The sequence below is a fragment of the Poecilia reticulata genome, chromosome 22, assembly GCF_904066995.2.
Source record: "Poecilia reticulata chromosome 22, P_reticulata-male-v2, whole genome shotgun sequence".
Classification (NCBI taxonomy): Eukaryota; Metazoa; Chordata; class Actinopteri; order Cyprinodontiformes; family Poeciliidae; genus Poecilia; species Poecilia reticulata.
In genome coordinates, this window is record NC_088851.1 from 4134321 (window position 1) to 4148634 (window position 14314).

The following is a 14314-nucleotide window of genomic DNA, read 5'->3' on the forward strand; positions in this document are numbered from 1 at the left end:
TGATTCACTCTCACGTGTTCCAAAACGCCCTGTGGGGTAATAGCTGTCGGCTCCGTTTAGGTGAAAGACCCCTAAATGGTCCACATTCAGCAGCAGCAGCACAGGCCACACACACCAAGTTATATTTATCTCCTCATGTCTCCAGCCAGTTTTCTTTTCGTCATGAGGTCTCTGAGGCTCTTTTCAAAGAGCCGGTAAATGCTCCCAGTGTAGGTCCGCTCCCTGGTTACACAGGTCGCTTTTCACTCTGAAAGTCATCTATGTCTTCCTGAAACACAGCCACCCCCCTATTTCACTGAGCCGTATTTTTGCTTTCTTGCGTTCTAATTTATGAAACCATCTGAACTTCGTTGACCTCCTGTCGCAGTTCCTAATCGTTTCCCCATTACTCATTCTGCCATCAAGTGCCCCCGTATTGCAGGAACATTCAAATATAGATTTATGAAGATACATTGATGAGAGATTTGTAGCTGGTTTCCAGCCATTTAATTTAGCAAAATTGATTTACATTTTTCTTTTAAGGAATTTAACCAACAGCGGTATTTCTATAGGCACGTTGCAACGTGACAACATGCACACAGCTCCCTGCTGGAGGGCAAAAAGCTGCTCACCGACAATGACTACCGCTGGCTTTAGCTATCAAGATGTCAACTTATCATGTTAAATGTAAGCTGTATGCATGATATGTAAAAGACAGAGAGACGCAGTGCTTTGCTACTGTCAACACTACGACAAGATAAGGTCCAAAGGAATCACATTTCACAGGTCAGAAAAACATTTTAGTTAAAAAAAGAAATACTGTAAAAATGGAAGAAAAGTTTTCAGATGTTTCTGAAAAATATAAAATGAATAACATTTGCTAAGGAATAATAACTTGAATAAAAACTTCAGCTTTCTATGCGACCATGTATTAGGGTCAATATTGATAGAAAAAACAAGGAGGATTACATTTTGGTCAAACACTCAAATTTTTAGATTAAAAGAGAAACTTTTTCAAAAGTCAAAAATTTACTACTTTTGAAATTCAGAAAATGTCCAAAAGTCTAAATTTTCCACTTTCATATTCATATTAATCTATTGCAGGGTTTTTCTGGCAGATCTTGACTCCTTTTTTTTAAATCTTCAATGGGCCTAACACTGCCATTGAAGATGGCAATCATACAGTGATTTAGAGTTAGGATAAATATGCCTGGTTTTGGGCTTGTTGCTGAAATGACTTAGCTTAGTGTTAAATATCTACAATATACCTGCATCTTTCTTTGATACAGGTAAAAGTTGATATAAACAATAACAATTGAAGAAATTTTAATAAAGTGTGTGAAAAAAGCTGTATGTGTTTGTGTTTAAAAAAAAAAAAGCCACATTGTGCTGGAGATGAAAATGAAAGAAAACGAAAAAGGCAACAGAAATCAGCAATTTTCTGTAATTTATTTATTACAGCTAGATTTAGATGGATTTTAAACCTGTTGAAAGGTGACTAAAACGAAATCAGTCATTTATTTAATCTTTTTTTTAAATTTAAACTGCAATTCGTACTCAGGCTGCTTTGCATCTGAAACCCAAATGTTGGCCCGTTGTGCCTCCTGTTTTTTGAGAGTGGTGTCCATGTTAGGCAGGGCGCCTTCAGAAGTGATTAATGTGCTGCTGTGAATGCCACAGCTTCTGCTTCACACAGATAATGCTTGTCTGCCTCATGTCAAAGTCCTAGTCAAAGGAAGAAATGAGAAGTATTAAAAAAAAAAATCTTTTTTTTTTTTTAACACAAACACATGTAGGCTTGCGGTGTAATTGTTTTTTCATAAGACGTAGTCACACACATTCCCTAACATGGATTTTGGACAGCGAAGAGCAAACTCAAATGCCACAGTGTGTCACACAATGCTGTAGTGTAAACCCAGTACCCTCGCTGACATGTATACACAGTCCCGCAGCGCAGTACTTTATGTCTCGCGCACATACCCAGAGAGTGTCATGGTTTTCATTTTCCACTGTGTGACTGGTGACCCTAAATATTTACACTGCTCGGCAAAAAGGCTGCGCCTGCACGCTTCGGATCTCTGTCTCCAGTGGGCTCCCATTACACACAGAGAGGGTCTCGCTGGTAGCCGTGAATATAACAGTCATTTGTTTTGGTGTCCTACCAGCAGTACTGAGCTAACCACTGTTTAAAGTGTCTGCTCCATTCTCGGTCACGACGTCTACTCTCTTTTTTTTATGTATTTATACACTGGATCTTAATACTGAGTGATTTCTGGATGAATCAGTAACCGATGATGGATATTCTCTTTCCAACCTGGATAGAGTTACAAGCGTCTTGTAATGTTTCACTGTCGACTGAGCGGTGATCAGTCTATCTGAATTTCCTTGTTTTGGATAATTGTGGTTTGACCATGAAAAACAAAACTAGCAGGGATACAACATGAAATATGCAGTGTTCGCGCCAGACCCGATTAGTCCACTCTAATCAGACTCCAGTTGGTTTGCCTAAAAAATCCAGTTCTCTTGGGGAGGTGTGAATACGTAATCGACCAAAAGACGAATTCTGGTCTGCCTACAAACCTACCTCTCAGTTCGGGTTGAGGTGAATTCACATGTTGTGCAGGGCATCATGGGTAAATGGAACCAAAACAAGAGCGCGAGCCTAACCATAGCGTGGCATTTTGCCAAAGACAAAACAGAAATTGTACAGCTGCTTAAGCTCGGTGTTTTCTTCAGAGGTTTTCATAGCTTTTCTTTTAGTGGTTCGTGGGGCAGCACCACCACAGGCAAAGAGGTGAACAGGTCTCAATTGGTTTGGATCGTTTTACGCAGCGCAGAGTGAAAGCAAACCGCAGCAGCTGAAAATGGAACAAATATTACAACTTTGATTCCCAATCGAACCAAGTCTGCCGGACTACCAGGTTTAAAAACATCCTGAGGTTCAACCAATGATCTCAAAAAGCCTCAATAACAATAATGATTATTCACAATGTGTACTTTCGTATCATGTCAGGATTTTCTCTTTGACCTCAGTCCCACATCATGTTTGGTTGCAGTGGCACGTTTCTAAAAGGCTGTCTACTCTCCATGGCAATTTCTGGATTGTTCACTGACTTTCTCTAAATTATTATGTTTTTCCATGGACCTATAAATTCACCAACAAAATTTTTTCATACATTTCCAGACAGTGCAGGAAGCCTGCATGTCCTGCTTGGTTTCAGACATTGGCATCGGGTAAGGACCATCTAGCAAAGTTACCCAGAGCGGATTATGGGACGATAGACCTGGAGCTGAATCTGGACAAAAGTCAAGAGGTTCCACTGTTTTGCTTCTGTTCTATGAAAATCTCACAAGTCGTGAGACTTAAGCTGTTTGTTCTCTAAACAGTTTACTATTGTTTGGAGAATTAAGCAGGGTAGTAGTCCAATATCCTAGCCTCTGCTTCTCCGTCATTCATACTGGAGCTAAGTTCTTCAAAACTGACTCTGATAATGTCTGAACTTTTAAAGCTATCCTTCTAAAGCAAGAAATCCTGTTCCCAGTAACAGACTGCTTCTGCTGGCTTCCAGTTTCTCTGCTTGGCTTTATTAGTGGTGGCCCCTTGGGGCCTCTGTGTTTATGGAAAGCCATTAACTTTAACAGGGCTCACTTAACGTAGCAGCAAGACAGACATATGGACTTAAAGAAATGTCAGAAAGGCAGGACACTGACCATTCAGTGACATTGGTCGGAGAGTGTGTGAATAGCAATGTTTACGTATTGCCTCGAATTCCCAGCTAGGTTTAGGGCCACTGTTGGCTTCACTGCTGCATCTCCAGTCTAGTCTGTTGTCCAGGTGAACACAAACGTATTCAGAATCTTCCATAGTCTCGTCTCCCATGATGGAAATATGGTTGTGCATGCTCCTTTTTGTTCTGAACCTGAAACACCATGTTTTTGTTCATATTTAAGAAGAGATGACTGTTCCTCAAAATGGTCCTCTGAATCTCTGGACTCAGCTTCTTGCGCCTTTTTCTAGATTTCTACTCCGTGTTTTCCTGAAGGTTTGCGGTTTACGGAGTAAAAAGGAATGGTGAGAGAACAGCTCCCTGTGGTACTCCAGACTGCTGATGTCATGTCTGACAAAGCAAATCAGGCTGATTAGTGTTAAATGCTCTGGAGAAGTCAAAGAAAATGATCATCATGTTGCCTTTGTCCATCTGTCAGTGTTATTGTTAGAAACAGTCAGTAGTGGTTTCCATATTGCTTGACCAAATAATTTTGACATTTCGAAAATAAATGTGCTTACCGGAGACATGGAAAAAAACTCATATTTCGATAAGACGTTTTGGCGCTAGGAAAAGGTGTTTTTTTTTGGCCATCAGAATTGGTTTATTGCACAATTGGAATGAAAACACTTTTTTTGCATCACACGAGTCACATGATCAACAACTGGATGTTGCCACTGGCACAAACCACAAAGGAGATAGCAAGTCTCCTCCATGGAGACATGATTTTTAATATCTTACTGTGTGAATAAACTTATTCATGTGTGATTTTAGTTGAGTTTATTTAATGGAAACACTGCCATTTTTTCAATATCAGCAGAATACTAAATGTTTTACACACATTTGTAATGGAAATGGAGCTAGTAACAATTACTGTAATACTTTCCAAAACTGCCTCACATTTCCAAGGACATTATGTAAGTGGGTTAAATTTCTTTTTGCATTGCTTAAATGAAGCAAATAAAACAAATCACTTCTGATATAACTGAGGATGATCAGAAAATCAGTAGTTTTAAAACCTATCTGGATATGTTCATCATTTACCTCTAGGTTTATTCTTTTCTGTCTTGTTAAGGAAAGATTTCTGTTCTTTCGGCAAACGGCTCTGGGTTTCCAGGCTGGCAGCTCTCAGCCAGCTGCAAAGTGAATGAGCCACACTCAACCAGTGTTTGGCCCATTGTTTCCTCCTAGGACCTCAGATTAGAGAGCTTTTTGTTGGCAGCTCTTGGCGATGCCGTCCGGTCAAAGGCATCTTTCCTGGGCTGCTTTCGGCCATCTGTTTGCCCCCCCCTGTTCAAGCAGACCATCACCTGGCTACTGCAGTAATGTGATGGGGAAAACGCTAACGTACGGAGCAAAGAGTGACATAGAAATATGATTTTCTACTGGAAATAAGTTCAACAAAAAAAAGCATACCAGCTACATCAGAAAAAGTAACAGTACAATGGACCAAAAAGTACAAACTATGGCAGAATATTAGTCACAGGCTAAGAATTATTTTATTTATTTTGAGAAGGAAGTCATAATATTTTGAGAAAAAGTCATACATAATAGAATCATATTACGAGAATAAAGTCATACAACAATAAAGTTGAAATAAAGAGAATAAAGCCGGAATTTTACAAGAATAGTTGTTTTACCAGAATGAACCTGTAATAAAAATTAGAAAAAAATTGTAATTTGTAATAATGCAAGAACAAAGTTGTAATATTATCAGAATAGTTAGAAAATTACCAGAATAAAGTTATAAAACTAGATTACGGTCATAGTACAACCAAAATAAAGTCATAATATAACCAGGATATGGTTGCACATTACGAAATTGAAGTTATAATTTCTCCATAAAAAACAATCTTAAAATAAAATGAGTGTCCATAATCCCCTATCTTTAGTTTTTGATTTCTGTTCTCAGATCCCCTACCTTTGCAAATCCCTTTGATTGACTTTCTAACTTATATTCTAAGTTATTGTTTTTTTCCACAGTCTGCATTTAAAACTCCACAGTCTTCAGAAGCTGATTTAAGACTAAACAGAACATTTAATTAGTGGTTAAATGCATTACTGAAAAGTATATGCTTTACGAATAAATAAGAGACATTACTACAAATATGTCAGCTTTAAAAGACCTGATATTAGTAAAAATGTTTTCAAACTAACAAGTACTGATCCATTGACAATCATACTACCTGAAAATATAACTTAATGGAATGATCATATATAAAATCTGTCTAATATTGTCACAACATGGTGACAGTTTTAACAAATATGTAAAAATATTTTTTTTGTAAAAGTGACATACTGCAGCTTTAAACTAGCTAGATATAAAATCCATTCACACAACAAAGTTGATTCTTTTAGCCTTTATTTCTGTGCTTGAAAGCAATGAGTGCCAATTTAAACAGCTTTTGAGTTAATTAAAAGCAAATTTCTGCTTAATGACATTTAGAACTTACTTTTTTTGTGTCTCAGTTTTGCGCAAAAGGAAAGGCACACACAACCTTTATTTAATTTTTTTTTGCTGTGCTTAAAGAGATAACGGGGTGACTGTTGTGTGAAACCACGGCCCCTGGCTGGCTTCATAACGGCCCTCAGTCACCCGGCAGCCCCACCGCCCCCACCCCCGCCCCGCTCTCCTGGAGCCCTCTCAGGTTGTTTGCTCAGGCTGTCGCTCCAGGACGGCCCACACAGTTTGGATGTTCTTTTCCCAGGCAGGAGCTGCTTGGGACATGTTTGCTTTCCCTCCACTCTCAAAAGGCCACATTCACCTCAGCCCCCGAGGAGATAGGGATCACGCTGTATGAAAGTGTGCAGGCTGCGGTGGGCAACTCCACTTTGAGTCAAAGTGCTTTTAGCTGTTCGCTTCTGCGGTGAAAGGAACCCACATTCCACGGAAATCAAGACATAATTCACAAGTTAGGTAGGGGGTTTTTATCAATGGGAAAGTCTTAATATGGACAGGTAAAAGGTTACAGATGGTTCATGGATTTTTCATACCAGAGATGATGAGACCATAAATGAACTTTTTTTTGTAAAGTTTTGACCTACTGTCATTGACTTTGATAGATTTCAACTAATGTATTTTCCTTTTTACAGCACAATCAAGTAACCTTTAGTTGTTATTCATCTTCTGTACACCCTTGTCCCTTAATGGGGTTGGGAGGGTGGCTGGTGCTTATCTCCAGCTAACATTCCGGGCGAGAGGCAGGGTCACCCTGGACAGGTCGCCAGTCTGTCGCAGGGCAACACAGAGACAGACAGACAGGACACACAACCATCCACACACTTACACCTAGGGGCAATTTAGAGAAACCAATTAACCTGACAGTCATGTTTTTGGACTGTGGGAGGAAACCGGAATAGACCCCGGCATGGGAATCGAACCCAGAACCTTCTTGCTGCAAGGCAACAGTGCTACCAACTGCGCCACTGTGCACCTTTAGTTGTTATAAAAATGCAATATATATCAAATATGAATTAAAAGAAATTTGACTTTGAAATTTAGTGCCTTGAAATTGGGCCTCTGTCTCTTTAAAAACACCTATTTCTGAATCTTCTTCCCCCAGTGACAACTACCACACTGAAGAGTGTTGTCAGTATGCTCAGTGTGGCAGTTCAAGCGAAATTGTAACCTTTGAGTATTTTTGAGCATTCCAACATTTCCTTTTCTTAACATTTTCAGGGCCAAAAGTCAGAGCAGACTCTGCAGCAGCTTTCTGAGTCACACTAGCTGCTTTCCCAATTCAGATGTGCACAAATCTTTGTCTATATTCAGATACTGTTGAAATAACTATGTTCCAATTGCGATAGTTCCAAGAAATAACCATATTAAAGTTAGATGTGAATACGCTTGTTCACCCAATAAGTAATAAATTTATGGCAACAATGTAAATAACTACATGAGATATACTCATAATTTAGCCATGGCGCTAGTGTTCATCATCTATTAGAAAATCACAGGAGAAGTCGGCGTCTTATTCAGGTGTTGAAGCAAAAAGCCCTGCCAACTTGAGAGTGGTTACCTATGCAATGTTTTGGGGAAATTGTAGTTGGTGATTTTACAGAAGAGTTATGGATCCAACACCATAGGATGACACACAACCTTTTATGAACTGTGTGAGGCTGTGAGAGCTCTGGTGGAGCCAGCTGTGCATTGTCTGAAAAAACCCCCCAAAAACATCATCCTCCAACTACTTCCTGTTGTCTTGTTTGTCGTTTCTGCCAGTAGTAACATCCGCTTGTTGGTCACATGACTTACGTTATGCGAAAAATGTGTTTCCATTAAAGTTTTGCAATACATCTATTTCTGAAAAACCACCTCCTCCTAGTGCAAAACCTTTTCATAGAAAAACATGAGCTTTATCAACATTGATGTGTTTCCATAAAACAAATTTACTTTTGTACTTGGTTGATGGCTAAAGAAAACGCTGCTACAGTGACCCTCAGGAAGAGCCTTGGAGGTAACTCCTCCGTTCCACCGGTTTTCTCTCTCTTCCAAACCAGACTGGCAGCTCTCCCTCAGAGCAACCACCATCCTACAGACACAGTTGAGCTAATCCTCTTATCCAAACATCACCTTCAGTCATAAATATTTGAAACTAACTCACACCATCCTCCCCACAGAAAACCAAGCACTGATCGTTGTCTTCTCAATAAACTCTTTGACAAAGTTTTTTCTTGTCCTGAACAGCTTTCCTGCATGTTCAGAGGCGTAATTCCACCATAAGCCAATTTCAATTTGATCAAATAACAATGAAAAAACAAAATCAAACAGAATAACTGTTTACCTTACAGGAGAGATACCACATCTAATGGGAAGTACATTGTATTTTACTGTAAAGACTCGTTAGAGGTTTTAGTAGAAAGTGCTGATGTGTTCAGCTCAACATTGTTCTTTCCTCCGCAGTCATTCATTCGCTAAATATGTCAACACCTTAAATACCAAACCCTCAAAATGCAATTAGTCCAATGAATGAAGACAGAATATCTTGTCGCAGCTTGTTATGAAAATTTGAGTTTAGACTAAGCTATTAATCCCCTTCCACTACATGCACTACCCGGCGCTGCACAACCAGACTATAATGAAATATACATAGATTAAATATCCTGCAAGTCAAAGTCTGAACACATTAGCATGTAGGAGCTTTGACAGGCTAAAGCTTGTTCCAAACGCTGGAACACTTGTGGTGAAGCCAAAAGTGCTGCCAAGCAGTTTTTTTAATGGTATGGCAAAAGAAAATAAAGGTGTAATTAAACCATTATTAGTGACTCATTGCAGTTCCCACTGAGTCACAGCTGGTAGGTAACATCTGCAATAACAGGATCAGTGGAGTGTAATCAACTATTAATCATAATACTAATCTCGTTGAGCCCATTAATTGTTCAATTAAACAGATTATTTTGTTTTCAGTCAACAATTTTTGTTTTTTTCCACTCGAACATTGCAGAGTGATACAACACGTTTATTGGCAATGATTGCTTCTGACAATATGAATATTTCTCTGCACAATATATTTGGGTATGTGGATGGGATAAACTGCTTACTATTAGAGGTGCAACAAACAAAACATCCAGAAATTTAGATCCACAAGAACAAGACATTTGGAAACACTGCTCGGAAAACTAAGAATCTCAGTTGTGTTTTAACAAACAGGGTAAAGAGTTGGAGTTATTTTTTTTAACAACTAACTTTCAATAACTGGCCAAAAAAAAATGTTATTCAGAGATTCAACATTTGTATGTTAGGTTTGAGATTTCTGAGTAACACAGTCAACACCAGGTTTATAATAGCTGTGGGTTTCTCATTGCAGTTCAGTTTTATTTCGTTTGTCTAATTCAGTTAGTTTTAATTAGCTTTTGCCAGTTTTTATTAGTTATTAGTTAAATATTGTTTAGTTTTTTTTAGTAGTTTTAGTTATTTCATACTTTGAAGAGAAGATTTCAAAAAATGTTTTTCAATTATTGTTGAACAACCAACTGATTGATGTTTTCTCCCAACCTTTGCTGTCGCAGACCAGCTTAACGCTACCAGGAGGAATCCAGAGAGCCGTAACTTGTAGACAGCTGATGTGAACTGCTTGTGTGGAAAAAAGTCCCTTTCACATCAGTTTGAAAAATGAACAGAATCATAAACACAAAAACAAAGGATATTAGATCTACACCCTTTCCCATTAATTACAGTTTTTATTCATTTCAGTTAAAGAAAATGTTTTCTCAATTTCAGTTTTTGCTATTTTGTTAGTTTTAGTTAACTATATTGTTGATGGTTGAAGAAGCTGAATAACATTAAAAGTAATAAATATATGTTGTTGAGCTCATGTCTATTCAATACTTTTGCAGCCAAAAAAGGGTTTTGAATTGAAAATCAAATCAAGTTTATTTGTAAAGCACATTTCACAAGTCAGTTAGTTCATAGTGCCTCATACAATAAAAAAACACAAGTCATAAATTACGTCAAGTAATAAACATATTTTGTCAACAGCCATCATCAAAATAATCACTCAAATATAAATCAATTATATTAATGTTCAAGTTCCTATGAATCAAAAGCAAATCTATACAGGAGGGTTTTAGTCTACATTTAAAGGAACTCGGTGATTCGGCGGCTTTGCGGTTTTCTGGATGTTTGTTCCAGATTAGAGGAGCATGGAAACTGAATGCTGCTTCTCCATGTTCGGTTCTGGTTCTGTGGATGCATAGTGGATTAGAACCAGACGACCTCTGTGGTCTGAAAAGTATTTGACAAAATTGCAATTAATTGAGTCCCACCACTGGCTATTTTGCAATGTTCTATAAAAAAAACAACAAAAAACACCCACAAATGAAATGTTCTGGCTGTTACAAATTACCGTTTTCATCTTGAAAGTTCAACATGCCTGCTTTTAAAAAATAATATTAAAATGCAAGTCGCATCGGCTCAACAGGTACAGCAGCATTACAGTATCCATCTGTATGCACAGTCAGTGAAAGCAGCATAATTAGGAGAAACTAAAGTAAACACCTGTGTTTGCCTAGTGTGTTACTGAGCAGGATTTGGTTTATTCATGACCAAATCATAACGTTTGCAACAAGTAAAAGAACAAACACACACAATGCCAGAACCAGTACATGTGGTCTTAGAGCACTGATCTGCCATTTTGCATAATTTATGAATAAACTTTAGGGTCCTTGATTCCCTCCCTTCCATTTTGGGAGTTGATTTGGGAGTGATTTCATCTCTTTACCTTCAGGGTATCGCTGTCTCCCTCCCCGGTCTCCCCCGTCGCCCCTCCCCAGCAGTGACTGTTTTCAAAACAAAACAACACTTCCTCCGGGCCACCGGTGTGTGTGTGTGTTAGCCGAGCTGGTATAGCTGTGCAGCTATTTCAGTCGGCCGGGGGGAAAAACAGAATGGCTGCCAACAATAAGCAGCATGCAGTGAAGTGCAGGCTATAATGAGGCAGATGTCTGACTATCGGGAGCCCCCCTCGGGTGGGTAGGGGCAACGGGGGGACACACATCTCTGCTTTTGTTGGTGGGGATCCCCCCCTCACCCACCTCTCCTCTCTTACAGACATGTGAGCATGCATGCGTAAAAAACACACACACACGCTCTCCTCTACTTACCCCCCCACCACCTCCACCATCCATTGGTCTTAATTATCCCTCTCCAAATCCGCCGCTCTATTAGTAGCTGTATAATAGTGTTGTCCCCCCCTTTACCAACACCCTTCCCCTCCACCTTCCACTTGCACCACCTCCCCAGGTCCTCTCCATTCAGACCGGGGGGAGAGAAGCTGCCCTTTGAGCCTCTGTCAGCCCCGTCGGTCGGGGTCTTCAGGTTCTCACATTACCTCGGAGCCAATCAGAACGCCGCGCCGAGGCAGGGTCCAATTAGGCGACGGCATTCCGTAAGAGGAAAGAAGACGAGGAAGAGTGGAGGGAGGGGGGGAAAAAAAACCCTGGAGAAAGCCAATCGCTGTGATTAATTTATTCAGATGCCCTCCGGGGACAGACGCCCCGTTTTCATGTACCCTCTTACTACACCACCACCACCCCCCGCCCCCAAAACTTCGCTTTATTCTTTTATTGCATCGGTGAAGGGTGATAGAAGAATGCTGAGTATTTCTTTTTTAGGCACTTTTAATATGTCGCACCCCTCCTCACCCACCCGCCTGCTCTTCACTTTACCCCCCGTTTTCTCCCCCGCCTCCCCTCCTCAGGGTAATTACAGAAAAGACCCAATAGCTGGGAAATTCATGTCTTTGAGCCTCGGCAGCCATATGATGTATGAGAGAGAGGCTGGTGCAGAATTAAAGGAGGAGCGGAGAGAATAGGAGGATGACAGGAACTTGAACCCACAAGTGTTATTGTGCTCCAGCCGAAGGGGCCAAAACATGGTATCCATGGTAAATACAACGCAGAGCTTCTTCAGGGCCCTTAAAAAAAAAACCCTCCGTCCTTCCACACCGCCCTCTGCGACCTGTTGCTTTCTTCCAGCCTCCATTGTACCAAAGTGTGAAGTGGCTGACATCACCTTTTCCTCTTGTGAACAGGTGTGATGGGACAGAAAGAAGGAGGGTGAAGGGGGTGTGGAGGTGGATGCAGTGTGCTCCTCGGGGCTCTCATCTCTTTTCAGGGCTTGGGTTCCATTTCACCTCCTGTTCCTTCCTGCTACCTTTCCTACCAATTCCCATCCTTTATTTTCTCCTCCACATCAATGCGAAAGCGCAAAACCTTAAGAATGTTTGTCCAGTTACCAGTGCAAATATTTGAGTACCCATGAATTAATTTTTCAGCAGGATAAATAAGCTTGTTTCAAGAACAGGAAAAATATCTCGTTATTAGTGACAGATTGATGGACGGACGGAATCAATATTTTTCTTACCAACTAGAATTAACTTTCCCCCCCCCCAAAATAGTGCAAGTTTAAAATTGTTAGCATTATGACAACTTGAGCAAACACACAGGTTTTATATATACAGTCAGTTTCTTGTTCAGTTTTAGTAGTAATCAGCCAACCAGGTGCAAATTCAGATTTTCTTTTTTAAAAGGAAGAAACACTCAATTTGGAAAACAGGACAAACATCTTCCACATGCAGCCTTGTGTGGGTCAAACCATTTAGATGGAAAATACAGTTTTGAAATTTCAATCCCCGGGCTTACACAAGTGTGCAGAGCTATAGCACATCTCAGTGGGGTGTTTCAGGGAAATAAATTGCTGCAATTTCAATTTGTATCCAGTACATGTGAGAGATGTCAGATGTGATTGGTTACTGTGCCACAATGTCACATTCCTACTAGTCACATTTCATTTATTTCAGCTTTGCCCACTGTGCTTGTTCTCTATCACCAGCTGCTCATGCGTCCATGTTTTAGTATCTTATACATGCATGTATTTGGAGCCAAAATGCTTTATTCATCCTGCAGTGCTCCATGAATTTCACTTTAGCTGAGACAAGAACAACAAAGAGTAGTGGCTAAAACCACAAGTAGTACTTCCTAATTAGGGACACAAAAAGTTGCTATATTACATAGAAACTAAAACTAATTAAGGACAAATTGCCAAATCAATATTACTTATTCTTGACTGGCCGGTCACTTATAGTTCTGTGCCCCAATATTGAGAAATGGTTGGTCTGAGCCTGTTCATCAGCACTTGCCTGTCCTTCTCTTTCAACGCCATTTTTAGCCATCTTCACACACACCTTTCTCACAGACCATTGTTGACCTTAAGAGTATTATTTATCTGACTTTTGACATCACAAATAATTAAAATAATTAGGCAACGGTGAAGTAATGTTAGGCCGGCACTGATAACTGAGTGGGTAGCGCTGGCAAATGAGACTATTCACTTGCGTTAGCTTTGGAGAGGCTAACTACTGGTCACCGACTGGCTTAGCTACTTCCTCTGCTGTCCATTAGCATGGGTTGGCTGCGGTTAGCATTAGAGAGGCTGGTGACTAGCATGCCTAGGATGGTCACCCACTATAGTAGGAGTTAACATAAAAAAAATATTTAAAACAATTTTGGTTGACTTACAAAACCTATTAGCAATAACCTGTTCCTTTGACACAATTTACTGTAATTCAACATTATGTCAATTATGTGAAACACAAAACATATGGACAACATTATTGTAAAGCCTATATTGTTTTACAATGTCAAAACTAACGGAATTAGCTGCTATGTTAACCCTTCTCCCGCTACGTTAGCCCTTCTCCCGCTACGTTAGCCCTTCTCCCGCTACGTTAGCCCTTCTCCCGCAACGTTAGCCCTTCTCCCGCTACGTTAGCCCTTCTCCCGCTACGTTAGCCCTTCTCCCGCTACGTTAGCCCTTTTTCCCCCTTCTCTTTTTTTACTGGTAGATGGTGAGGTGTCACAACACATAAGCTCAATATTTACAGCGATGTATTAATTTAAGAATTATATTTCCTCTTGTAATAATGATGTTTGTTTATTTTCTCTCTGTTTTTGTGTATGGCAGACAGATCGAGAGAAGATCTTTCATTTAAAAAAGAAAAAAAAGAAAAAGGGGGGACGGAGAAGCCAGAAATCTCTCCTTGAACAACTTGATTCTGAAAGATTGCATC

At 39.9% G+C, this 14314-nt stretch overlaps 1 long non-coding RNA gene across 1 annotated transcript in view; it reads right to left on the bottom strand.

The window, feature by feature from the left end:
- Positions 1 to 12750, bottom strand: part of LOC145550042 (uncharacterized) — a 36378-nt gene extending 23628 nt beyond the window's left edge. The window contains exon 1 of the long non-coding RNA XR_014085894.1: positions 11349 to 12750. This is a non-coding gene — a long non-coding RNA (uncharacterized LOC145550042). The remainder of the gene's footprint in view (positions 1 to 11348) is intronic.
- Between the last annotated feature and the right edge of the window lie 1564 nt (positions 12751 to 14314).